The 25,508-nt window shown below is 41.3% G+C and overlaps 1 protein-coding gene across 5 annotated transcripts in view; it reads right to left on the bottom strand.

Annotated features, from left to right (window-relative positions):
* Positions 1 to 25,508, bottom strand: part of LOC120555589 (cell migration inducing hyaluronidase 1) — a 219,544-nt gene that overhangs the window by 154,345 nt on the left and 39,691 nt on the right. Inside the window, exon 1 of one of the 5 annotated variants that reach the window (XM_039794381.1) lies at positions 17,327 to 17,341. The exons of the other annotated variants lie outside the window; for them this stretch is intronic. The gene's annotated coding sequence lies outside the window, so the exon portion shown is untranslated. Of the gene's footprint in view, positions 1 to 17,326; positions 17,342 to 25,508 lie in introns of those variants that run through there. 5 annotated transcript variants of the gene reach the window in all.

A 25,508-nucleotide genomic window follows, 5' to 3' on the forward strand; every position in this document is an offset into this window, starting at 1 on the left:
TTAATAAACACATGATTGTTCTGTAAAGTACTTAAAAACAATAAATACAATTTAAAAAAAGTAAAGACAATATAATCTGCGAGTCCGGCAGGCAAGATGCTCCGCTTCTGAGACGTTACTGGTGTGGTATAGCGCGCGATGGAGGACGGAACAAAACCTGAACGAAGCCAGAACGCAGCACAGACGCGCCCAGTGGAGAATCGGAGTAATATTTTCTGAAGTGGTATGCAGTGTAAAAAGTTTGAGAACCACTGCTGTAGATGATATTAGCATTGTTTTGTTATAAAGATGTCTGATGGTAAGTGCATGGTATTTTTCTGTCTTGCCGATTATAAATCTTATCTCAGAAGCTGAAGCTGATTGTGTGTCTGTTGCTTGCTGCTCGTGTGCTAGCCCTGTCCGTAGCATATTTCTGTGAAATGATAAATATTCAGAGGTGTGCTTACGTAGGCCGGCTTTCCCTACATCTGTATCTCTTGAGCTGAATATCTTAACACATCGTATGTGCTTGTGTGTCTATGTGTCAGGGGTGTTGCAGTAGAAATGAAACCTTGGCAACCAGCACATTAATGGGAAACCCTACATTTCAGAAAACAGAAAAGAAGTCGAGCAACCCCATAGCACCATCAAAGGAAAATCTCTGGTGCCGCCATCTAAACATCAGGATCACGGGGTAACGTCTGAAGTTATAAGAGCGTCACTACCAACTGGTAAAATACTAACCCTTGGTCAGTGTCTCTCAGCATCAGATACGACGCAAACATCTCCCCTTAGCATCTGTATGGGACGCACCGAGCAGAGCAGCAGCTACGCATCGCTTGAAGATGACTGTAGTATGAAGCGAGACAAAGGTAGCAAGTAGTATGAAACACCGAATATCCGAATAAGGAGGCTGGTTGGGGGGGTGGATGGGTCAAACAACACAGGACTTTCACCCAGGAGACTGGGGGTCGTGTCCTGTTCTCGTCTCGCGTGTCACTGAAATGTACATTTTGTAACCTCACCCACGATCTTTTCCTAAAACCTAATTGTCCCATTCTTGTGCTGCATGTCAGTAAAACGTACTGTATGTCCTGACCCAGAGCATCAAAAAGAGACGTCAAAAGTCCTGACCAAGCACGTCTAATGCCGCGTTCTATTTACCTTGTAACTCGGAAGCCGGAACTGGGAATGACGTCATACCTGAGTTGAATGCGTTCTATTTAAAAGTAGGATTTTCATTGTTTTCATTAGCTCTAGCCCAGTTAGCTATTGTTAGCAACCAGTTGATAACACATTATGCCGTTTTTTGTGCATGCAAACAGCGTAACAACATGTCCACAGATAGAAGTTGCACATGCCTGTGTGAACGACTGATTTAGTGACACAAATAAGACAGAAGTGCTTATAACTTTATGTTACTGCAGCTTTCACAACTGTTGATACAGGGGGCAGCCATGTTGGATTTTGAAATCGGGCTACTGTGAGGTTGTACGTGTTTCCTACTTTGACCTCGTTAAAACCGAGTTCCGAGGTAAATAGAACGTGGCATAAATATGACGCCAAAGGAGACTTTCTGCATCAATAACAAACCAACAACCCAAAGGCACCTGACCAAGCGTCACTTTCTGACAGGATGCGAGTGTGAATGTGTTACATAATCTTTGTGTATCCTGACTTGACTGAATACAACTGAGAATAAACTGTGTGATTTGTGACACAAAATGTTTTTAAAGGGCTTACTTAGCTTCATGTTTATGTTAGTAAGTTGTAGCTTTAGTAAATTTGAGATTTTTTAAAAGACATACTTCAAATAAATCAGATTTAAGTGTTATTAAACCTCTGAGGACGAAAGACACACCAGCGCATCCAAACGATCTAACACTCCTACTCAAAAAGCAATATTACAAAATTTAATTTCAGATTTATTTACTATTTTAATCATATAACACTAAAACTTTGGTAAACTCATTTCAAGCACCAAAACAATTCGTACAAGACATCATAAGTTAAGGTTTGTTTTCAAAAGTGATTTGAGGAATTTCTAAAATCGAACATCAAAGTTTCAGCTTTAGCTCCAAATGATCTCCTTACACATTGCTCTAGAAAAAATGTGGGCGTCACTATACGGAAAGCGGAGTTTGTTGTGAAGATTTTGATGTGAAACACATGGGGATCAGTTATACCTTTAAAAGGGAAATTTAAGTAGATTTGTGAAAATGCCATTAGACCTCAGAGGGTTAAGTATTATTTTAGGTGGGTTAGGGTTCCCATGACGGGAGACTTAAAGAAATTATCCAGAATTTTGTAAGTGCCAGACTTAGTGAGAAATCGTTATTTTTTTTGTAATCGTTGTGAGTCCAGTACAGAGAGGGATGTGTTTATGTTAGCTGATAGTAGCATTCCAGACGCTCAACTCTGAACCTCTGGGCTATTGTTTTAACTCGGCCAACAGTCTATCATGCAATACCAAACACTTAGAGGTCTTATATAAATCTTCACATGTACATCGATCTGTCATGGTTAATGCAGTCTGCAGTCACATGGAGCCCAGCGGTGGAAGAAGTATTCAGATCCTTTACTTAAAGGTATTATGGAGGATTTTCTTTTTCCGGGTGGATCATCAAGACTATTGGTCCTCCTAGTTGTCAATCATTCTGGTGATATGTTTACGTAAGGCCGTTGTACGTGCTCGTCCCTAGGTAGTTTTCGCTTTCTGCGCATACGCACTTTCAGGTGTATATGTGTGGTGAGCATAGGTAGTGAGCTACGGTTTCAGCCATTCATTGAAGCTCGCCATTCTCACCGTGTGTGAGAAAAGTGTCTAGGAATTGTATGACAAGAAGAGAAAGGCCTCTGAAGAAAGAAACAAGACCGGAGTGTTTTTGGGAGAATATTTCACACGCTGGCGTGCGCTAAAAGCACAGGTTGGGCTTCCCACTGATGCCTCAGTCGCGAAGTTTCTACTCAACAGGTAAAGTTTGGCATGCTATTTGGAGAAATCCATTTAAAATCACTGCTAGTAAAAGTTGATGTAAGCTATGATTAGCGATGCTAGCCTAGGCACAAGTCACGCACCGCGCAGACACGGTAAACCTCTCCATTTGTGAAAAAGTGCAAATCTTCTTTGGGAAAGTAGGCTTTTATGAGCCATGCCGACAGCAACTTGTAAATAGTGCACTCTCGTGCACACGTTTAATAGGCGTTCCCTCTCGGGAGCAGGTAGAGTGTTGCGCATGTGCATTTTTTCAAAAAGTGGAGAGGGCGGTTCTTTTCTAAAATTCGGGATAATCCTCCACTATACCTTTAAGTAAAAGTACTAATACCACACTGTAAAAAAGACTCTGTTACAAGTAAAAGTCCTGCATTGAAAATGTAACTTAAGTAAAAGTATGTAAGTATCATCAGGAACATGAACTTAAAGTATTAAAAGTAAAGAAAATTCCTCCCATTTTAGAAACTGGAAACGATCCAAACAGTCTGTTTAATGGTCTAATCCAGGGACCTTCAACACGGGGTCCGGGACCCCTAGGGGGTCCTCAGAGTCAATGCAGGGGGGCCTCCAAATTATTGTTAATTTTTGAAGTTTAAAAAACAAACATTAATCTAACATATTATTAGTGTTGGGATCTAAACAAAGATCTCAGAGCATGTGACCTCTGAGACAAAGGAAACCACATGGCCCACATGCAGCCTGAGCGCCATTTTAAAACAAAGAGAATCTCCATGCAAAGAGCCTCCATGCAACTGTAAAAGCCTAAAAGTCACACCTCCATGAGAAAAGATGTCCGGAGGTCTAAGAAAACTACATAGTTGTAGTTCACACCTACATGTTACCTTCAAGAACTCTGATTCCCTATTGGCCGGGGTCCCTGAACGCAGCAGGGGTCCGTGCCCAGGTGACCGGGGACATAAATACTCTGGTCACCCACTTCTCGTTGTCACCCACTGCACGTGAAAGCTGCTAAAGGGTGCTCTCCTCTGTGTTTTCGATTGCAACCCCGTTGGTGAATGAAGGCACGTCGTCAAACGTCTGTACGAGAATAAATGGTATAATTTCGCTGGTCGAGTGAGCTGTTTCTGTATCCTTCGTGATACAAGGGATCCTGCCGAGCCACTGAAAGTCAGCGTCTCACCGAATCTGCAGAGAGGGTAATCAACCCCTTTTTCGAGGAAAAGGAAGGAGATCGCGCTTTTCTTTTCTTCAAAGTTGATTGAACGGTTCCACTCCGCTGCCCTGGAAGGAACTGTTTTGTTAATCTCTGGCGAGTAATTAACCCCGTTTTCTGTTCATCGCAGAGAATCCGCGGGACGAACCAACGGACGGCAACACACAAACTAAGGGGCTTATAGTTCTGGGCAGATGTAGAACAGTGTATTTTATTAATGAGTAAGTGCTACTGGGACTGCCGTGTCCAATGTATTGCTCTTTGATCACGAAACTTTTTGTGTTGAAACTGTAATTGCTACACTGTTACCCCCCACCGCAGAGGAGTTAGTTACTGTACAAGCAAGGTAATAAAACTTCCGTTCGTCACTCAAACCACGGCACCGCGACGTAACGAGATCTCTATATCATAGCCCTGTGTTAGACGAAAGGTTTGGTTATTATGGCCGCAAGGAGTCAGCTGTTAGCTCACCACAGGCAGAGAAATAAACATTCCCCTCGTTAGACAAATTCTCAGACCCCGGCCTTTTCAATCGTGTTTCCCTCGTTTTTTTTCCCCCAACCAAACCCCCCCCCCCCCCTTCCTCCCCTCACTTTTTCTACTTTAGAGACAGTGATCGGATAACCTATTAACAGTTATTAAAAACATTATTAATATAAAAAAAAAAAAAAAAAAAAAAAAAAAAATGTATAAAACATCTTTGATACATTGCTAATTATTGAATCTGTACCTCCCCAATTCCCAACATTAGCAAATATACATCCCCACTGATGATAGGCTTACTGGCCTATAGGTAAGGTAGTCACTAAGATAGCCATCTACAGATAGACAAAATTAAAAGATTATTTATAAAATGATGCCAACGATTATTAGGCTATTTTAATAGCTTCGTAATCTATGAAAAAGCAGTATATATAAAGGTATAAGGCCGCCCTACATTATATCCTATATGCCCTACCATACGTTATTGTAGGACCAGTTTAATATGCAATTTCATTTTATACAACATATGTAGTAGGGGGTCCCTGCTCCGTCTCTCTCTCTCTCTCTCTCTTTCAGATAAGGGGTCCTTGGCTTAAAAAACGTTGAAGACCCCTGGTCTAATCATTTCAGCTGGACTTGTAGGCCGTTATATTGTTGACTAGTTTCATTTATAATAAAACATCAGATTTTATAAACTTCATGTGTTTACCAGTACCTCAGTTTTGTACTTAAGTACAGTACTTGAGTAAATGTACTTAGTCACATTCCACCACTGATGGAGCCACAGCCAGGAGATCAGTTATCCCCCGGAGAAAAAGAACAAGAGACAGGATGAGGGGGTTTGTAATGTTTCCCATCCCGGCATGCCAATAATCTGCCTCCAGGACATTAGAGAGTGTCTCCTGTTCATTCTCGGGTTTCTTTGGTATTGTGTCATACTCTGAAGACACCAGACTCTAAAGTTATGTGATAAACAGCATGAGAGACTGACAACCCCCTGGGAGGACAGGAAAGGAAATGTGAGGCCACAGAAACGCCATGTTCTGAACCCAGCTGAGCACACGTGCCAGAGTACACACACACACGCACACGCACACATGCTCAGTCAAAAACACAGGTAATAGGCATGACACGGGTTTGTGGAAAGATATTTCATTCTAAGAATATCTGAAATATTTGGTGTCTCTAAGGTCATTTCAGAAATGTACTGTGGTGGGCCTTTCCTAAAGCTATTAACTAGCACATTAAATAGGCAATAATGAGATCCCAAAAGGAAGAACAAAGTTGAAACCTGAACCCAATTTGAAATATCTGTAACAATTCATTCCTCTGCAATAGTGCTATTGATTTTTTTAATAAAAAGGCAGACGAATGAATGGTGATGAATGGAAACGCGTCTTCTTTAGTGCCTGAGTTATGTTTTTCTCTTGTTCTCTCACTCACTCTGTCACCCACCCACACAGACAAACATAAATTATTGCTAAAGTGGGCGCCCGGATGGTTCAGTTGGTGGAGCGCACGCCCATATGTAGGGGTTTATTCCTCGACGCAGCAGGCCCAGGTTCGGCTCCGACCTGCGGCCCTTTGCTGCATGTCATTCCCCCCCTCTCTTCCCTTTCATGTCTTCAGCTGTCCTGTCAGAGATGAAGGCTGAAAATGTCCCAAAAAAATAATCTTAAAAATATATATATATATATTGCTAAAGTGCTGGGACTAGCAATGTAAAAAGCCTGATGTCTTAAAACAGTAAGAAGGTCAGCATGTGTGTCGCTGATCATGCCGCGATGGCCAGAATGGGAAATTCAGCCCATCAAAGGCTCTTTCCACTCAGACTAGGGCTCAGTTAAAGTGCCCTAAAAGTCTTAGCTGTGGGGATGGAGGTGGAGAGTGTGGGCAGGTGGGGGCAGAGGGCGGTATTTTAACAGCAATTTACCTCCATAGCAGTGTCCAACAACTGACAGAGGAGCACGTTTGAGTAGCAATTTGTGTGTAATTTCTATCTGAAATGTCAGATTGATGTGTTTAGAGTGCTTCAGTTGGGATTTGGTCTGATGCTTCCATACATCAGACAGTTCACTTGGTTGGTCTAAAGTTCAGATGGTCCACCAGAAATCCAGACTGAAATGTTTTGACAACTATTGCATGGATTGGAACAAAGTTTGCTACAGATATTCATGATATATTCAGCGATCTCCTGACTTTTGTCTCATCCAGTGACATATCTTCATGTCTACTAGCAGCACCAAATTGGGTGGAAACATTCATGGTTCCTATGTTTCCCTCTGTCACCATGAATTAGTTAACATTTATTTTTTAGAATTAAACGTCTCATCAGCTGTAGGATGCATTCCGTACAGACATTTATCCAATACCTTGGTTTTAGGATCAACATACAGCATAACTAGTCTGGATTAATAATAATAATTGCCTGACATCCCCTTGCCTTCTGTTCTCTGTGTGTTGCTGTGTGTTGCTGTTCTCAAACTCTTTGGGAAACAACAAACTTCGAGCTAGGAAGCTACACGCTACAAATGGCAAGTTTTTAAGAATATTTGGATAATGCAACATGGCAGGCCTACTTGGTTCTTTCATGGAATGGTTGTAAAGATTTACAAAGAATATGTTTATGGCATTTACTCTCTAACTGGGACGTTTTGGGTCCGATTGGTGGGATTGCTGTGGACGAAGTACACACGGTGATACACTGGTAAGAGCTAATGAGGTTTAACCATGTATCTAGCTAATTTAATTAGCTCACGTTACTGTATTGTGTCAACAGTTAACTTAATTTAATATTGTATGTGGCATTGTCTTTTGCGGTGTGCAAATGTTCCACCAAAACAAGTTCCTTCCCAAGTCTACTTAGCAGAGCCACTGTCGCTGCGTCCGGAGCTTAGCACCGCCCAAGACAATTGTGATTGGTTTAAAGGGTTTAAAGGGTAACTACAGTTTTTTTTCAACCTGGACCCTATTTTCCTATGTTTTTGTGTCTAAGTGACTGATGGGAAAAACAATCTTTGAAATTGGTCCAATATAAATAAATAATAAGAAGAAGAAAAAAGGTCTTAAAACGGTTTCAAAAAGGTCTATCTCTGAAAGGATCCTTTCCATAATGTTGTCAAACACTCCAGGTTGAAAAAAACGGTAGTTAGCCTTTAAAGAAAGGCAAACAACACAGTTTTTGATCCTCTCCTATTCCAGAAGGTATCTGTGGTGTGCCACGCTGGGGGGTGTCAGGCTTTATCCTGGTCATGTACTTCCGTTGATTCAGACTAGGGTTAAAGTGTCAAAAAAGGCAGGGATACTTGGGATCAATACTCACTACAGGTAAATCATTATCGCTGGTACCAGCAGTGAAATGTCAGTGAAAGCACACACCGCAGGGAAGAGGAGAGCTTTACAGAGAGTTTCCTGTGCATGGTAAAGGTGTCAGACTGACTGCTATCTGCCGCTCACCGGCTGCAATCTGTCAGACATTCTTCTCTGAGGCCTGGGAGAGGGGCGAGAGAGCGAGGGAAAGTGACAACGAGGCTGAGAGAAGATAGAAGATCCTTTGATGGCTTCATCACTCTCAAATGGTCCCTTAATCACAGACAATGAAGCCATCACAGTGGAATGGTCGAGGCACATAGACAGCCAGGAGAGATTCTTCATTTCTCTCTTTTGAGGCATTATTCATTCTCCTTTTGCATCTCCATCATCCTGTGAATCCTCATTAAGTGATTCAGTCAGTGTAATAAAAGAGAAAGAACCTGCAGCCAGTGGCCATGGTTAGAGCTGAATGAATGGCTAGTTATGGTCATGTAAATGCCACTTCTGAGTCTTCCTTCATGCATGTCTGCTAGGAGACAATAAGGGCCACTTGCTCAGAGTGTCCAGATTAAGGCAGCCTGTTATATGGAGATACTTTGAATCAGAAGAAGTCTCTTTTAGTGCTCTCTTCCAACCCTGAACACATATTTTGTCATTCATTTAGGTTTTCTTTCATTCCCACAAGAGGTCTTCATGGGTGCAAAATGTTGGACTCAACCCAAAACTGACCCAAGGTACTTGAATAAATACATAAAAAAAAGAGAGACCTGATCTGAAGGGGTCCCGAGTACAACCAGATAATTTTAATTAAGTTTGTTTGCTGAAAAGACTAATTTACAGAATAAAAAGTCTTGTTTTCACCTCCTGCACGAACAACAAAACTATATTCTGTAGGCAACTTATTATATAAAGGCATAATATATGAATAATTTCCAAACCAATTTAAAATAATCAAATTCCAAAAGTCATTTAACAACATACATTTTTAATATAGGTTACTGATTTCCTAGAATATTTTCTCTGAGCACAGCGGAGACTTTCTGCTACAGGGCTGAAGTTATGTGTGAAGTTAAGTTAAGTGCCAATTATGGGATGAACCCCCTTCACTAATGTCAGCAGTTGGCAGCAGAGATGCTCACAAGTCTCAGAGCTCGAGTCCAAGTCATGTCTCAAGTCTCTTGTGGTCCTGACGAGTGTTGTATCAGCTGCTCAGAACACTGTATAGCTACAGCGGGATAATAAGTATTGAACGCGTGAACATTTTTCTCAGTAAAGATATTTCTGATGGGGCTATCGGCATGACATTTTCACCAGATGTCAGTAACAACCCAAGTAATCCACACATACAATGAAATCAAAACAAATAAGTCCATAAATTAAGTTGTGTGTAATAAAGTGAAATGACACAGGGAAAAAGTATTGAACACACTTGCTGAAATGTATTTAATACTTAGTAGAAAAGCCTTTGTTGGTAATGACAGCTTCAAGACGCCTCCTGTATGAAGAAACTAGTCACACACGTTGCTCAGCTGTGATTTTTTCCCATTCTTCCACACAAACTGTCTTCAACTCTTGAAGGTTCTGCGGGCATCTTCTATGAACTCTGATCTTCAGTTCTTTCCAGAGGTTTTCAATTGGATTGAAGTCGGGTGATTGACTGGGCCATTCTAATTTTCTTTCTCTGAAACCAATTGAGAGTTTCCTTGGCTGTGTGTTTGGTATCATCATCTTGCTGAAATGTCCACCCTCGTTTCATCTTCATCATCGTGGTGGATGGCAGCAGCTTCTTATCAAGAATGTCACGGTACATTTCACCATTCATGCTTCCTTCAATTATATGAAGTCTGCCAGTGCCAGATGCTGAAAAACAGCCCCATACCATGATGCTCCCACCTTCAAACTTCACTGTTTGTATGGTGGTTTTAGGGTGATAGATGCGATGGCGTTTGACTGCATTACAAATTATTTTCTTTGAAACAACTGTACCTGCTTCATCCAGGTCTTTCTGAAGATCTCTGCAAGTGGTCCTTGGTTCTTCGACAACTCTTCTAAGTATTCTATGGACTCCTCTGTCAGAAATCTTGCGAGGAGCACCTGGTCGTGGCCGGTTAATGGTGAAATTATGTTCTTTCCACTTCCGGATAATGGCCCAACAGTGCTCACTGGAACTTTCAGAAGTTTAGATATTCATCTGTAACCAGTGCCATCTGTATGTTTTTCTACAATAAGCTTCTGAAGGTCTTGGGACAGCTCTTTGCTATGTGTTTGAGCTATGTTACTGGTTACTGGTTGCACGGCGTTTGTGGTTTGACTGCTCATGACTGTTTTCCAAGATGGCGCCCAAATGTAAACACGAACGTTACGGTCTTTATATCTTTTTAATAAACTGTACACAAAGTTCTCAATGTTTCGGTTTGCATTATGCTATCGTTTAAGTGTGGTGCTATTTTGAGCCTTGTTAGTGGTATAAAATAGTGATTTACCAAGTGCCCCAAAAGCTAGCGTTAGCAGGTAACCACCGGTTTTGCGGTAGCTTGTTTAAAGCTAGAGACACATTTGATTAGCATGAAAACATGTCCCAGAGAACGTTCGACTCGGTACACATATGTTATTAACCCCTAGGTTCATTTTGCGCCGGAATTGTCCTTTAATAACTTACAAATATAACTTTTCATCCATCCACAAGACGTTCACTACACTTTCAAATGAGACCACATCCCTTTAGGAGACAGGAAGTGTGGACCAGTTCATAAACCATTGGCGCTGCCTGAAATCTTTAGTATAGAGGATCTTTTATAAAAGAAAAATAAATACAACATTTGGGTATAATTTGTGATTTGAATCCTCTCTAATATGTAAAGGCTTCTTACTTGGCTCATGCTACATCCTTCTACCAAGTTTCGTGAACATCTGGCCAGGAGTTTTTCCGTAATCCTGCTGCGAACAAACCAACAAACTAACAGACCGAGAAACATGACGTCCTTGGCGGGGGGAATGACTGAAATTGTGTCTGGAATGCCATTGAGTAGCTGTGGTTTGTTAGGATCTTGGGTTTTATTAAATATAAGATCAGTCCTGACTGACTCACTTATGTAAGCGTTATTAGCAGCCAGTATCAACCTCGTATATTGCTCTACATAGACAGCAAAGACCAGCAGGGATCCGCAGAGGCAGAGCACATGTTAACTTATGGTTCGTTCTTTTTGTCTAGTAGCTCGAGTGTGACGTCACATCCATGTCGAAAAACGAATAACCGCGGGTTGTTGCGTTCTTTTTGTCACACAATATTACGAGTCGGAGAAAAGATGGATTTCTGTAACATTTTTAGTAACATTTAGGATTCTATTCACCCAGTTATTGACATATTACACAAATATATTTCACAGTTTGATACATGAAAATTACGTTTTGATTAAAGTTAACGTTAGGCTACTGCTCTGCTTTCTGCTCAAGACTCGGCTTAAAGCCATTGTTGTCATATAGCAACCGAGCGTCTCTAGCCAATTTCAGCTGCAATTAATTAGGCGGTATTTAACTCATAATAAGACTGTAGCAACATGCCTAAATGTAGCAGTATACAGTGCTATGTGTATGACTTCTTCATTTGGTTACAACAACGAAAAAGTGCTTAAAATTGTAGAAAACCACAATGTTTACTACGTGTGATGCACGATGTAGCCATCTTTGAAAGACTTGACGAGTCGTATATGCGATAATTATATATATACGATATATACTCGGATAATTGATTTCCCTGCTGTGACTTTCACACCTCCCTCAGAGACGTCAAATAAATGGCTCCAATCAGCTGACAAGTCACACTTATAGAGCTAAAGTAAGAGTCAAAAACAAAGAAAAAACAGCAGAGGCTGTCACCAAACACTCACTGTATGCCTGGAGAGAACAGACTAATGTTCTGAAAACAATGGGATCATGTCGGTCCTTTATGAAGCTACCAGAGTCCTTAGAGCACTACAGTTAGATACGTACGCAACTATCTTTTCATGAGTATCACTCAGTTTTACAATAGAGGACGAAAAACAATCCAGACAATCCAAAATCAGTCCAAGAATAGGAAATAAGCCCGGTCGAGTGTAAATATCACATAAACAAATGATAATGGCATGAAAATGGCCATATTACCGTCCCTCCAGTCGTGTGGTGTGCAGAATATCAGGTTGGTTCAGTATCAGCTTTCATTTGAAAAAAACACGAGTAAATGGAGAAAACAGAACCATTTTCCATCTCACACTGCATTTAGACACCCAGCAAACATTGAGATGAACACTTGATACACTGACAAGATGAAAAGAAATACTTCCAGTGAGAAACTGACTGGAAGTAATAGAGGTAATATACAGGATTTTTCTTTTTATGATCCGTCCCCGCCCCCTTTCCAAGATAGTAGCCTGTCCTTTGTTCTGTTTAGTGTTTGTCTGTTTTAAAATGTTTTTTAATGGATTTTAACATCCTCTCTAACAAATTGTTTGCCTTCAACAAAGTTTGGTGTAAGCCATTTGAAAATTTTTGGTTTACTCCACAACTTATGAACTATTTTCACCTGATTTGGAGACCTACTCCATGTGCTGTGCCCAGGGCTCGACACAAGCAATGGCCCGATGGCCCGGGGCCAGTAAAAACGTATGTCGGGCTGGTTGATTGGCCAGTCACTGGCCCGCACGGGCCAGTACCAACGTCATACAGAGTGGCACGAAGCGTGTAAATGTTAACATTTCACATTTTCACCTCAGGTAATTTATAAACAATTCATTTGGATACAAGCGTTGCATTTTGGAAGATAGATTGCATTCTGAACAGCGATGTCCGCGCTGCGCGCACACACACAGCAGGGCCGAGGTGTGTGCGTTCACGCAGCACATGTAACTGAATGGAAACGTTACCGAGGATTATTTACCGCCGATGGCGCAGATGAACTAACGTTACACTCGTTACTGTAAGTACAATACAATAAAACCTCCATGATTAAAGAGTCAATACTTATCAATAACCCACCTACCTGTTGTACAGGCATAATCATGTAGAAAGCGATATTTCAGTCTGCTCTGTCTGCGCTGTCCACTCTCGTCCACCGTGCTGTGCAAACACAGCTCTACTCTGCAAATAGCGACTTTACAAACGAGCTAAAATGAAAGATGTCAGTTTGTGGTCTAACGGTTTATCTTAATTTGCAACCAATCTTGAACTTTGGACAAACTCTTGTAAATGTAGCTGCTGTCTAAACGAGCCATCCTCTCTGCTGGAGCGGTAAACCTATGGATGTATTATAAGACCAAAACAAATACACGTGGCTACTTAATATGCACGTGAATGACGTTGCGTTCTTCATTCTTGATGATGTTGCTGGTTGTGTCATTTAGCAACAACATTGTCTTATTTCAAATGAGGCCTACAGGATGAATGCTAGCCTGCTTATCAGTCCATTCATCATTACAGCTGCTGTTTTCCACAACTTTTCACTTCAGGCTCTTTGACAGTGACATGTTTACCTGACAACAGGCCTTTCTTTCTGTAAGCATTCTCCACCAATCAGGACACTGATTACGTTTCAGTAATCAAGACTTTAACCATCACTCCTCAGTGAACTGCCCCCTAATCTGAGATCATTTTCTAGTTAAGTAGCCTATCTAGTTATCATTATGGATTTTCCATGTTTTTAGGGGGTTGCTTACACTAATACATGTATGTGAAAAAAATATAGCATTAATTTAGTAAGAAAGTGAAAATATCAAACAAGGAGATGCGTATTAGGTATAATTTTATTTTCTTTATTTGAAAGTCTGGCACCTGGAGTGTCTGCTTAAAAAAATTCTGGCCCTTGGAAAAATGTAGTTGATGACCCCTGGTCTAGCTTTACTGCTAATGGACCATTTTTACAGCAGACATGTTGACTTGTCATAGTAGGAAAAGCACAGCTGAAACTGATAACCTTAACAATGGCTCAGTTCCATCAAGTGTCCCAGGAAGATATTTCAGTGAGTCAGCATGCACAATACCAGGACCTCTCCTAAGTGGAATGCAGCCATCAGTAATGGTTTAATACCAGGACCTCTCCTAAGTGGAATGCAGCCATCATTAATGGTTTAATACCAGGACCTCTCCTAAGTGGAATGGAGCCATCATTAATGGTTTAATACCAGGACCTCTCCTAAGTGGAATGCAGCCATCAGTAATGGTTTAATACCAGGACCTCTCCTAAGTGGAATGCAGCCATCATTAATGGTTTAATACCAGGACCTCTCCTAAGTGGAATGGAGCCATCATTAATGGTTTAATACCAGGACCTCTCCTAAGTGGAATGCAGCCATCATTAATGGTTTAATACCAGGACCTCTCCTAAGTGGAATGCAGCCATCAGTAATGGTTTAATACCAGGGTCTCTCCTAAGTGGAATGCAGCCATCAGTAATGGTTTAATACCAGGGTCTCTCCTAAGTGGAATGCAGCCATCAGTAATGGTTTAATACCAGGGTCTCTCCTAAGTGGAATGCAGCCATCAGTAATGGTTTAATACCAGGACCTCTCCTAAGTGGAATGCAGCCATCAGTAATGGTTTAATACCAGGGTCTCTCCTAAGTGGAATGCAGCCATCATTAATGGTTTAATACCAGGACCTCTCCTAAGTGGAATGGAGCCATCATTAATGGTTTAATACCAGGACCTCTCCTAAGTGGAATGCAGCCATCAGTAATGGTTTAATACCAGGACCTCTCCTAAGTGGAATGCAGCCATCAGTAATGGTTTAATACCAGGGTCTCTCCTAAGTGGAATGCAGCCATCAGTAATGGTTTAATACCAGGGTCTCTCCTAAGTGGAATGCAGCCATCAGTAATGGTTTAATACCAGGACCTCTCCTAAGTGGAATGCAGCCATCAGTAATGGTTTAATACCAGGACCTCTCCTAAGTGGAATGCAGCCATCAGTAATGGTTTAATACCAGGGTCTCTCCTAAGTGGAATGCAGCCATCAGTAATGGTTTAATACCAGGACCTCTCCTAAGTGGAATGCAGCCATCAGTAATGGTTTAATACCAGGGCCTCTCCTAAGTGGAATGCAGCCATCAGTAATGGTTTAATACCAGGACCTCTCCTAAGTGGAATGCAGCCATCATTAATGGTTTTGAATACACCTGTGCTTTTCCTACTATGACATGTCAATGTCTGCCGTGAAAAAAGTTTATGGCACAACATACAGTGGCAGTGGCTAGCTGGGTTATAACCATTTTCTGAAGCTTCATAGTAGGTGCGATGTATATTTTCCTGCGTTTTTTTGTCCTTTGCCAATCACACCTATGATATTTATTTCAGGGCCAGTAAAAATGTAGAAGGGGCCAGCAAAACTCTGATCTACTGGCCCCGGGGGCCAGTGGGGATTTTTTTTTATGTTGAGCCCTGGCTGTGCCTAATCAGTCTGGCCCTTCTACTACAAACCTTCTGCTGCTGTGGGGTTTGTCTTTAGCCCGGAACAACAGCACAGGCCTACTGTTTTTTGGACTGGGAGTGTGGCGTTGGCCTGGATCTCTGTTTCCATCTACTTTCGGTGTCAACCTGCATCACACTGCCTGCATAAGCTACAGCATGGGTCTCCACCAACTACAGCCTTGACTCCTGCTCCAGCTACAGCCTGGGTCTCCACCAGCTACAGCCTGGGTCAACACCAGCTACAACCTGGTTCACCACCAGGAAATGTAATCTTCGATCATATGGGCAAATCATGTATGACATCCCTTGAACGCGAACTGTCTTCGGTGAAAGTGCCTTTAAAGTTTTTGCACCCTCATCCTGGTATAAATTGCAGAATAAGCTTAAATTAGACTACCTACCAACAATGACACAGTTTAAAATTAGGATAAAGGACTATTTGAGTACTAAATGCACATGTGCTGTTACTGAGTGCTGCTGGTGATTATGTTGAGATGATGTTAAATTGCCAACTGTCTTTTTCTGTTTTATGTTGTTTGTTTTTCAATGTATATTTTAATATTGAACTATTATACTGCTGTCTTGGCCAGGTCTCCCTTGAAAAAGAGATTATTATTATTTCCTGATAAAATAAAGGTTAATAATAATAGATTATAACACTGTGTGTAAAGGGTGTTAAAAGATATATTCACCCAAATTCCCAAAAATCTATCTTACTTGTCTCTAGTGGAATCTCGCCATGTACATAGCTCTGGTTTGGTTTGTCCAGGTTTGACTATATGTCTGAGATTCCTGCCTCAATCCCAATACAATGGAGAAGAATATACTGTAATAAAATTTTTCAATGCTGTGAGCATTTACAACATTCAAAAATAAATCATCAGCAATATCTCTATTCAGACAGTCATCCTCGTCATTAATAATAATAATATGATAATCCACAAAACACACTTCCATCAGGTTTTACTGGGACAATTTCTTTGCCAGAAAAAACTGTTGACAGAAAGTACAACCAAGCATCGCTAAAAAGACATTTAAGGGAGATGAGGTATATATGCCTTCTTGTTATGTGGGATAAAATTACCTTTCAGTATAATATTTGTAGTAGTATCGCATTGCCAGACCTTCCTCCTTAGCACTGCAGAGGAAAGTCTGGCTAGTCCACACAGCATTCTGGGATGGGAGAAAATTATTGGCATTTCTTTAAACCAATCACAAACGTCTTGGGCGCCGCTAAGCGCCGGACGGAGCCATAGTGCCGCTGCAAAATAGCCTTGGGAAGGAACTAGTTTTGGTGGAACGTGTATGTTCAAAGGTTGTTTTAGTCGTGCAATAGAACACTCAGATTGGACAGATAGTCTAGCTAGCTGTCTGGATTTACCCTGCAGAGGTCTGAGGAGCAGTTAACCATAGTCCTCATAAATCCACCGGAGTTTAGAATGCTAACACAAAGAAAGCGGAAGGTGACAGACATCCGGCCGAAAATTAGGGACATCCGGCGGAATTTCCGGTGACACCGAAATAATCCTGGAAGTGTAACGTATATTATATATTTGTAGTGTCAATGGAAAACATTACAGAGCTGAATATTTGGCATTAAAAAAAATGTCTGGCCTGTACAATTACAGGGGAAACACTGCATAATACTTGTAACAAACTGTGTTACAGATTCAGGTTCTTTGTGCTTTAACACTTTTATCCATTTTCCTCGCTGTCACTGTTTATCCACAGTCCAGACTTCTCTTTACATGATGGATGTCTTTTCTTTCCACAGTACTCATGCTGACATTTTTGTCTCACAGCTCCATAAGGTATCTTACGAGAATGAAAAGAATGAAAAAAGGCACGTGAGCAGTCACAACATAAATCTCCAGTGGAGTGGCATTTGAAAGGAAAATGTGACGAGATGTTTGGCTGTGCTTCAATAAGCCCCAGAGCGACTAACCAGTGTCTTTATGTTGTACAAGCTGCTCCGCTGTCCCTCTGCTGCTCTGATTCCCTCTGTCAGCTGTCACACACACACACACACACGCACACACACACACAGCAGTAAGTGGAAGTGTTTATATTTGCATGAATGGTTGCTTGAGTAAAAACCTGACGCTTGTCTCAGTCTATTTCTTCAAAGATAAAATCCATGTCCTTCTTTCCTCATCCATCTTCTACAGTCCAGACATCACACATATGCTCTGTCTATGTTACAAACACACAGAGTATGTGTGTGTGCCTCTAGCAACCTCTAGCAAAAGTCAATGATAAAAAATACAGCAATACATACAAAAGCAGGTATGTGAATTTTGTGTTTGTATTAGACTAAAGTGCTGGTAAAAAGGAAAACTGCTCAGTGTCATGTTGTTTGCTGCAAGCCTCTCAATCCTGCATGCTTGGCTTGATGTACATCCACCTACATTATCCATTTGGTATGAGAAATTATTATCAATCCTTCCTCATTAGAGGCTTTCTAATGTACAGCAAGGAACCTTAGATGTAAAAGAGTGGTCCCAACTCAGTCTGTAATTTGGAAGTGAATGGTGAACAATAAGCTGCATTGGAGCTAACTTATTATAATATGCTTGTTAATCTTTATTTGTTTATAGCTGCAAATTTCTCCACCTTGTGTGTCTTTGTTACTTGCCGTGATTGTTTTGTTCTGATTGTTTGTATGTTTTTGTGTTTTTTATATGTGTACATACCGGGACAACAAGAACAATTTGAAAAAAAGAAATGTTTTGACAGTAGATGCTGCTCTCCTGGCATGATTTGTTGTGTTTATAATCAATAACAAAGACAGTTGTGGAATAAAATCGTCAAGCGTTTTGTTTGCCATATGTTAAACTGAGCTTCACTCATATCCTGGCTTGCACATTCCTTTATCATTATCTTATCCTGAGAGTAATAGTACATGTGCGGTAATATTATATATCAGTAAGAGAAAGATTCATATTTCCACGCTGTGGAGGAAGGTCTGGCAATGCAAGACTATGTAATATTTTTGCAGTTTGGGGAAATACAAGTTAAGTGATGAGCAGGTAGCCGAGAGGGCTGACAGACAGAGAGCAAAGACGGAGAGGACAGAGGAGAAAAACCAAACGGGAAATCCAATAAAGTGCAAAGAAATCCAATGAAAGACAATGTGGTGGAGAGAAACAAGAGAAAGTGGAGGGTTTATGAGATAATTCAGCCAGTAAATGTCACATAAATACCAAAACGTCAGAATCCAGCTAACTTTGATTGCACCGTGCTTTCGGAGCAGGCATTGTGCTCACAAACTTCACATATACAGCACTGGTGTGAAATATCAGTGGTGTGAGGGCAATCGGACCTCATTAAACTTATCTGGCCTAATCTTTCTTCCTTTTTTCCCTTCTCTCTGAGAAAGACGAAAAATCAGTTCAGACCCAGAGAACGAGAGCGGGGAAAAGAGGACAAGAGCTAACGATAAGGTGTTAAATTAAATGTCTGCTGTAGGATCACACAAAACCACTGTTTCCTATAAATTACTGCTTGCATTGTATACTGAATAGGGTTGGGTACCAAACTCTGTACTTTTTTAGGTACCGACCGAATTACATGGGTACTACAGAGGACCGGTTCACGTTAAATCAAACGGTGACAAATTTCGGTACCAAAGGGCGCATAAGCGCAAGCTTATCTGTCCTCTCTGCATGTTGACAGAGAGCGGAGCTCCGACACACACACAAACACACACACACACGCAGTAGTGGTGTGCGATACTGCAAAGTTTGGTATCGATCCGATACCAAGTAAATACAGGGCCAGTATCGCCGATACCGATACAATAACGATACCGATACTTTTTAATAATTAAGGTGGATTCATCATCAAATTGCTCAATCTGAATGCTTTTTCATGACCTTTAAGTGTTTTTGTGATTTGTGAAAGTATCAAACTCATTACACTGGTATTGAACAATATCAATACCAACGTTGGTGTCGATATTAACCGATATTTGGATCAATCCGCCCACCACTAACACGCAGAGCTGTGGTGCGACGGAGCGAAACAACGTAGGCTTTGTTCAAGTCACAGTGAGTCACAGCAATGCTGGTAAAGTGGTTGCAAGTGTGGTTACACTTTTAAAAACTCCACACTGACAACGCATATAACGGCGAAGCGGTCACGGTATGGGTTAACGTTAGACTTCCTCTGTGACAGGCAGGCACCTGTGTTCACTATGACCTATTGACTGACTGACAGGCTGGGGCTGTAGGGCAAGGCAGGGCAACTTTATTTCTACAGCAGAGCTTATTCTTCCTGAGGCAGCGAAGGAAATTTAATCTGCCTAAGGAGCTGCTGACCACTTTCTACTCAGCCATCATTCAGTCTGTCATCTGCACCTCTATCACTGTCTGGTTTGGGTCAGCCACCAAACGGGACAGGGCCAGACTGCAACGGACAATTAGGGCTGCAGAGAGGATCTTTGGAGCTGACCTTCCCTCCATCCAGGACCTGTACCGGTCCAGGGTCAGGAAAAGGGCAGCAAAATTCCCTGTAGACCCCTCACAACCTGGTCACAAACTGTTCAACCTCCTTCCTTCTGGTAGGCGATACAGGGCACTGTTCGCCAAAACCAGCCGACACAAAGACAAGCAGTCACTCGCTTTCAGAAATAGCCCCCACCCTTACACTGAACAAAGTCAATCAACACTGTTCTGCTCATCTACCTCATGTACATTTTCAATCTTACAATTACAATATTGTTATTAATATATTACCATTGCACTGAACTGCCTTGCACTATATTTATATTTAAATCTTAAATCTCAGACTATACTGATATTGCACTATTCCTTCCCTCTCTTCAATTGTTATTGTTATTGTTAAAATGTTCTAAGTAAATAGTATAAATAGGTTTGGAATTATTTTTACAACTGAAATAATGTTTTTGTTATTACAGAGGGAAAGTACCGAAAAAAGATACCGTTGGGTACCGAAATCAAATTCCAGGTACCGGTATAGGTACCGTAACGTAAACAAAGTGAACGGTACCCAACACTAACACTTAAACTAATCTTTACTGACTATGATGAGAACCTGAGTCATCATAAAGTTGTACAGCCAAACAATAGAAATAATAAAGCAAAAAGGAGGCGTTAAAACATAATGTCAAAAAAAATAGCAACAACCAGGACAGGGAGTACAGTTTTTGTTATCTTCCTGCATTCATTGGCAGACGTTTGGATATGTAAACCGTGGACGTTCGGGTTTGTCCATTAGGCATCGACTTCATCAACCATATCGGCAGACACAATGTAAATATTGGACAATTCTGGAGAACCTTTTGATTTGTTTTTAATTTTGTGTTTTAATGTTCAATGGCAACATTTTAAAAAATCTTTCTTTTTCTGCACAAGCCTACTACAGCAGGCTGTTCTCGTGATGCATTCATACATATAGCTAGGCAAAAGTAATGCACTATAATTTGTATGTATTCCACGTAATTGTGACTGTATGCACCCCGTTGATTGTGTTAAGAGCGCGAAGATCGGCGTAGGGAGGATATCGGGGTGGATTTCAAGGGCTTTCAAGCCGGGGGGCGGAGTTGGTGTCCCGGAAAAGGAAAAAACACAAGACCCAGGAAACAAGTGTTTGTGTCCCAGGAGTACTTCGTAAGGGGACCGGTGTTTTAATCCAAACCACAATATTTTTTCTAATCATAACTAGTTGTTTTGGTGTCTAAACTTAACAGTCATCGCTGCAGGACAGACACCTTTTGTTGGCAAAACCCTCACGTCCCTGTACCCAGCTCATGTTTACTATGCAACAGCCATAGTTTTTGTATGAACTAAGGATAAGGAGATTTTGTAAATAGTATTTTGACCAGGAATGTGCTGGAGGGAGTAAACATGACATCTGCCCTGGGTAGGACTCAGGATCTCCCAGGAGGAGCGGGAGGACATCTGTGCTACCTCGCTTGATCTGCTTCCTCCTCGTATCAGACCACATATCATTTGCTGATAAAAGATGGATGGATAGATGGATAGATGGATAGATGGATGGATGGAAAATGCGATCGTACGCCTTTAAAATCTTGACTAAAAGAGTGTTTAACCATACTTCTTCATATGGATTTAAGACTTGAGACTAGCAGCAGTTTCCTGTGATAACTATCAGATTTTACAGCAATGGCGACAACACACACACACACACACACACACACACATTTCACACTTCATGAGGCTCTATTTATTTCACTGGCAAATATGATAAGCCCTCCTCTGAGGCCAGTCACAGCCTTACCTGAATAAGTCCATAAGCTATTTTACCAGGCATCACAGAGTGCATTCTTACCAGCAGATAGAGAACAGAGGGGTCAGGTTCATCCAAGTGTGTTTCACTGACCCACATAGAATGGGTACACGCTCCTTCATTAGGCGAGGGCTCAATACCTCGCTGTGATTTATGTGCACTGTCGATGCCAGGGACAGCTACAGCACACTAACTCGCACACACGCTCACACACACACACACACACACACACACACACACACACACACACACACACACACACACACACACATAACGACATGCAAGTATACATGTTTCCATCCAGCCGGTGTTGCATAAAACCCTCTTTGTCCGCTGTTTACCCTGCTGCCACTTTATAATTGGATGATTGGATGTCCATGGTCTTTAGTTAGAGTTTATGTAAAATGCTCCAGACAGCTGCAAGGAACCACAGCACCACAACTCTCCAGCTAGGTCAGTCTGCTTTCCCTCTAAACCAACATTTTGAGCAGGGGTGTAGTGCAATTTGTTTAAGTACCTGAGCGCATCAATGACACACGTGCACAGGTAAGTTGTGGCTTGTTTCGAGATTAGTCACCGACTACTGACCACACGATCAAATGTTACACAGACCATGGATGCAGTAGGTTGTAATTAAGCTATATAGGCGAATGAACACAAGTAGTTTGTGTTTTGATTGATTTCATTTACGTACTTATGCCGAGCAAATAAAGCCACATTGGAAACATCCATGAACTGAGAAAAAAGAATTGAACTTACTGTCACTCAACGGCTTCTGGGCAGCACATGGGTGGACTCGGCCTTCAGGGCTTTCTGCCAGAAAGGTCTATTTGAACCCAAACCACAATCTTTTTCTAAATCTAACTAAGTAGTTCTGTTTCCTAAACCTAAGGAGATTTCTGGCAGAAAGGCCAGGCTAACTTCTCCCAGCTACTGTCAGCTACCGGAAACTTTTAAGGTGGAATGTTTGACGGCATGAATCAATCAACATGCCTTAAATGTCAATATGCCAACTTTGGCCATTCCATTTGTTTTTATTGCTCTGTTGCATGACATATACGCTTTAGTAATAATTGTATCTTAAGGCGCTTAAAATAAATGCATATGAATTTCAATATATATTCTCAAATACTCTAAACTAGGGTTGGGCAGTATGGAGAAAATCAGATAACACCATATTCTTGATCTAATACCTCGATATTGATATTGCGACCATATTGTAGGGTTGACAAATGGTGCTTTCAACAAAATATTTTCACAATTAGATTTTAGATAAGTAATTATTAAAAGTGTGACTATAATGACTAAGTGGTTAAAGACAAATTACCGAACAGCTAGAACAGCTTGGTAAGTTCATAAAATGACATTGCTTTACTGTAATGCAGCCTTTAAAAGACAACACTTGCCATATACCGATATTACGATCAAAATCTATCTAAGGCAAGATCTAGTCTCATATCACGATAGCGATATAATATCGATATATTGCCCAACCCTAGTCTAAACAAAACAGAATGTGGTGTTTTCACATGCACACTGACAAGTTTCTAACCACAAAGAAGAACTTGACTGGTTAGCTAGCCCAAAAGTTCCCGCAGGAATGCACACAATACAAAATTGCATGAATGATGATGTTTACTGCATTTGTGAGGAACCTTCAGGTCATGTCTGCTCCAACACTTTAATATTGTCTGCCTTCAAAAGAAAATAGTTCCTAATATAACGAAAACAGTGGCAATGTGTTGTGAAATATCCTGTAACTGCAACATTCTTTCTGGAAAGAGCTGTTTGCGTTAAATTTTCAAATCACCTTTTTTAATGCAATGAGCATTTTGTATTCGGGTGGCAGCATTAGTCTCAACACAGAATGTCTAAAGAAATCAGCAAATGAACTCAGTCACAAGCAGTTACAGCTAGATACCACCGTTACTGTAAATATTAATGCTGTGTTAGCAATCGTTATTCATGGTTTTGTCAGTTCAACTTCATTGGGTGTGAATCTCATTTTAGCAATATTTCCTCCTGCATTTTACATTTTTTATAGAGAAAGTTCAGGCAGATTTGATGGAGTTGATAAATATTACACCAGTGTATTCTTGGAGCTCACATCTGTTCATTCAGCTGTCTCTGTGCCCCCAACTGGGCTCAGCTTTCCAGCCAGCCAGCAAACCTCAGGTGCTCAAAACTAGAAAACTAAGCTGGGCCTACACACACACACACACACACACACACATGCCTCGATGTCCGGCTGTTCAAGTCAAGTCAATCAGTAATTGCAAGTTTGTGTGTGTGTGTGTTTGTGTGTGCTAGAGATTTAGAGAGAGTAACATACTGTTATTTTGTACTGTAAATATTTGGAAAAATTGTATTTTGAGGCTTTGGGAACATTGTTTTTGAAACCTTAATGCCAATAAAGCCTAGTATACTGTATTTGCATTTTATTTCTGTGTTTTATTATTTACTTAATGTTTAAAGGGTAAGTGGTTTTCTTTTTTCAACCTGGACCCTATTTTCCTATGTTTTTGTGTCTGAGTGACTGATGGGAACAACAATCTTTGACATCGGTCCAGTAAGCAGTTTCTGTATCTTGGGGGGGTACAGTCATTTGACAGGCTGTGGGGGCAGGAGCTATGCGGGGAGGAGCATTATGTTACAGGAACGTTAATACAGCGTGTCGGAGGAATACAGCGTCTCCTGCAGCGGGGAGTCAGAGGCAGAGGGACCGCAGCGTTCGCTAACGTTAGCTTCTTGTCTCATCTGGGGTCTGATAAACAGTCAATTCATCAAATTTAGTGTCCACAATTAGCCTGACAAGCCAGACCCACATCAAGATGTTGGGTCTGGGAACTCACCATTGACAGGGTTCAATCCGAGGGGCGGGATAAACGGTTGTCTTTCAAATTCCCTCTGCACTCAATAGGATAGCGCTACAACCAGGCAGAGCAACGAAGAAGGTAGCAGAGCTAGTTGATAGATTAAACTTTTGCCATATCTGGTCGGGAAAACTCCAACCACATCTTCCTTTTTTTAAGAATGATTTCAGTGCCGTTCTTTCTCAAAGAAAAGCTTAACTCCAAGTCTTCCAGAAGACCGCTGTTCCCAGCAGCAGCAGCCATAAGCCCGCCCACCGACTCTATACACGATGTGATTGGCCTAACTGGAGTTTGGTTTTTCCAGCTCGAAAAGCCAACGGAGAGTGCCTTGACCCCCCTGGCTGCAAATAAAATTTGCTGCCGCTAGGGTGCGTCTAGATTTCTAGGCTAGTCCTCAATGCTATTTTCCAATAAACTGTATCTGTCATATTTCACAGGACCTGCGTGAGTGCGGTTTTCATGTTGCGGCTTTCGTCGCTGTTTGTCACTTTGCCTAAGATTGAGTGACAAGTAGTACTTGCCCTTTTGTTTATTTGGTTGCCACGACTTCGAGAGTGATGATGTCCTGTCACTGTTCCAGTTGCTCACCCTAAAGCACCTTAAAGGGGCGAGAGAGCGGATGACAGTTCACTTGAGTTCAGTAGAGCAGACGGCTCTGCAGTCATGTAATTACGACTTTATGACTTTTCATGAACAGCTGAAGGAGCGGCGGTGCGCAGTGTACATAGCGGAAACCCTGTTGTGCGTCTGCCCTATTTCTGATACCGTGGCGGCAGAAATTGGAGGCAGAACACAAAATCGGCAAACTTTCCCTTAAGTTACCAGCTACCAGCTATATATTTTTACTGTAGTGGAAGAAGACATTGTTTCTCTAAGTATTTTTCTTGCCTGCAAATTAGGGTTTGAAACTCTTCATTTAATGAAATCTTCAATGTTCCTGAAAGCAACGTTTCTTGGATAATTTATTATAGTAATGTGCTTATA

Source organism: Perca fluviatilis, chromosome 3 (assembly GCF_010015445.1).
Source record: "Perca fluviatilis chromosome 3, GENO_Pfluv_1.0, whole genome shotgun sequence".
In the NCBI taxonomy this organism is placed as follows: domain Eukaryota; kingdom Metazoa; phylum Chordata; class Actinopteri; order Perciformes; family Percidae; genus Perca; species Perca fluviatilis.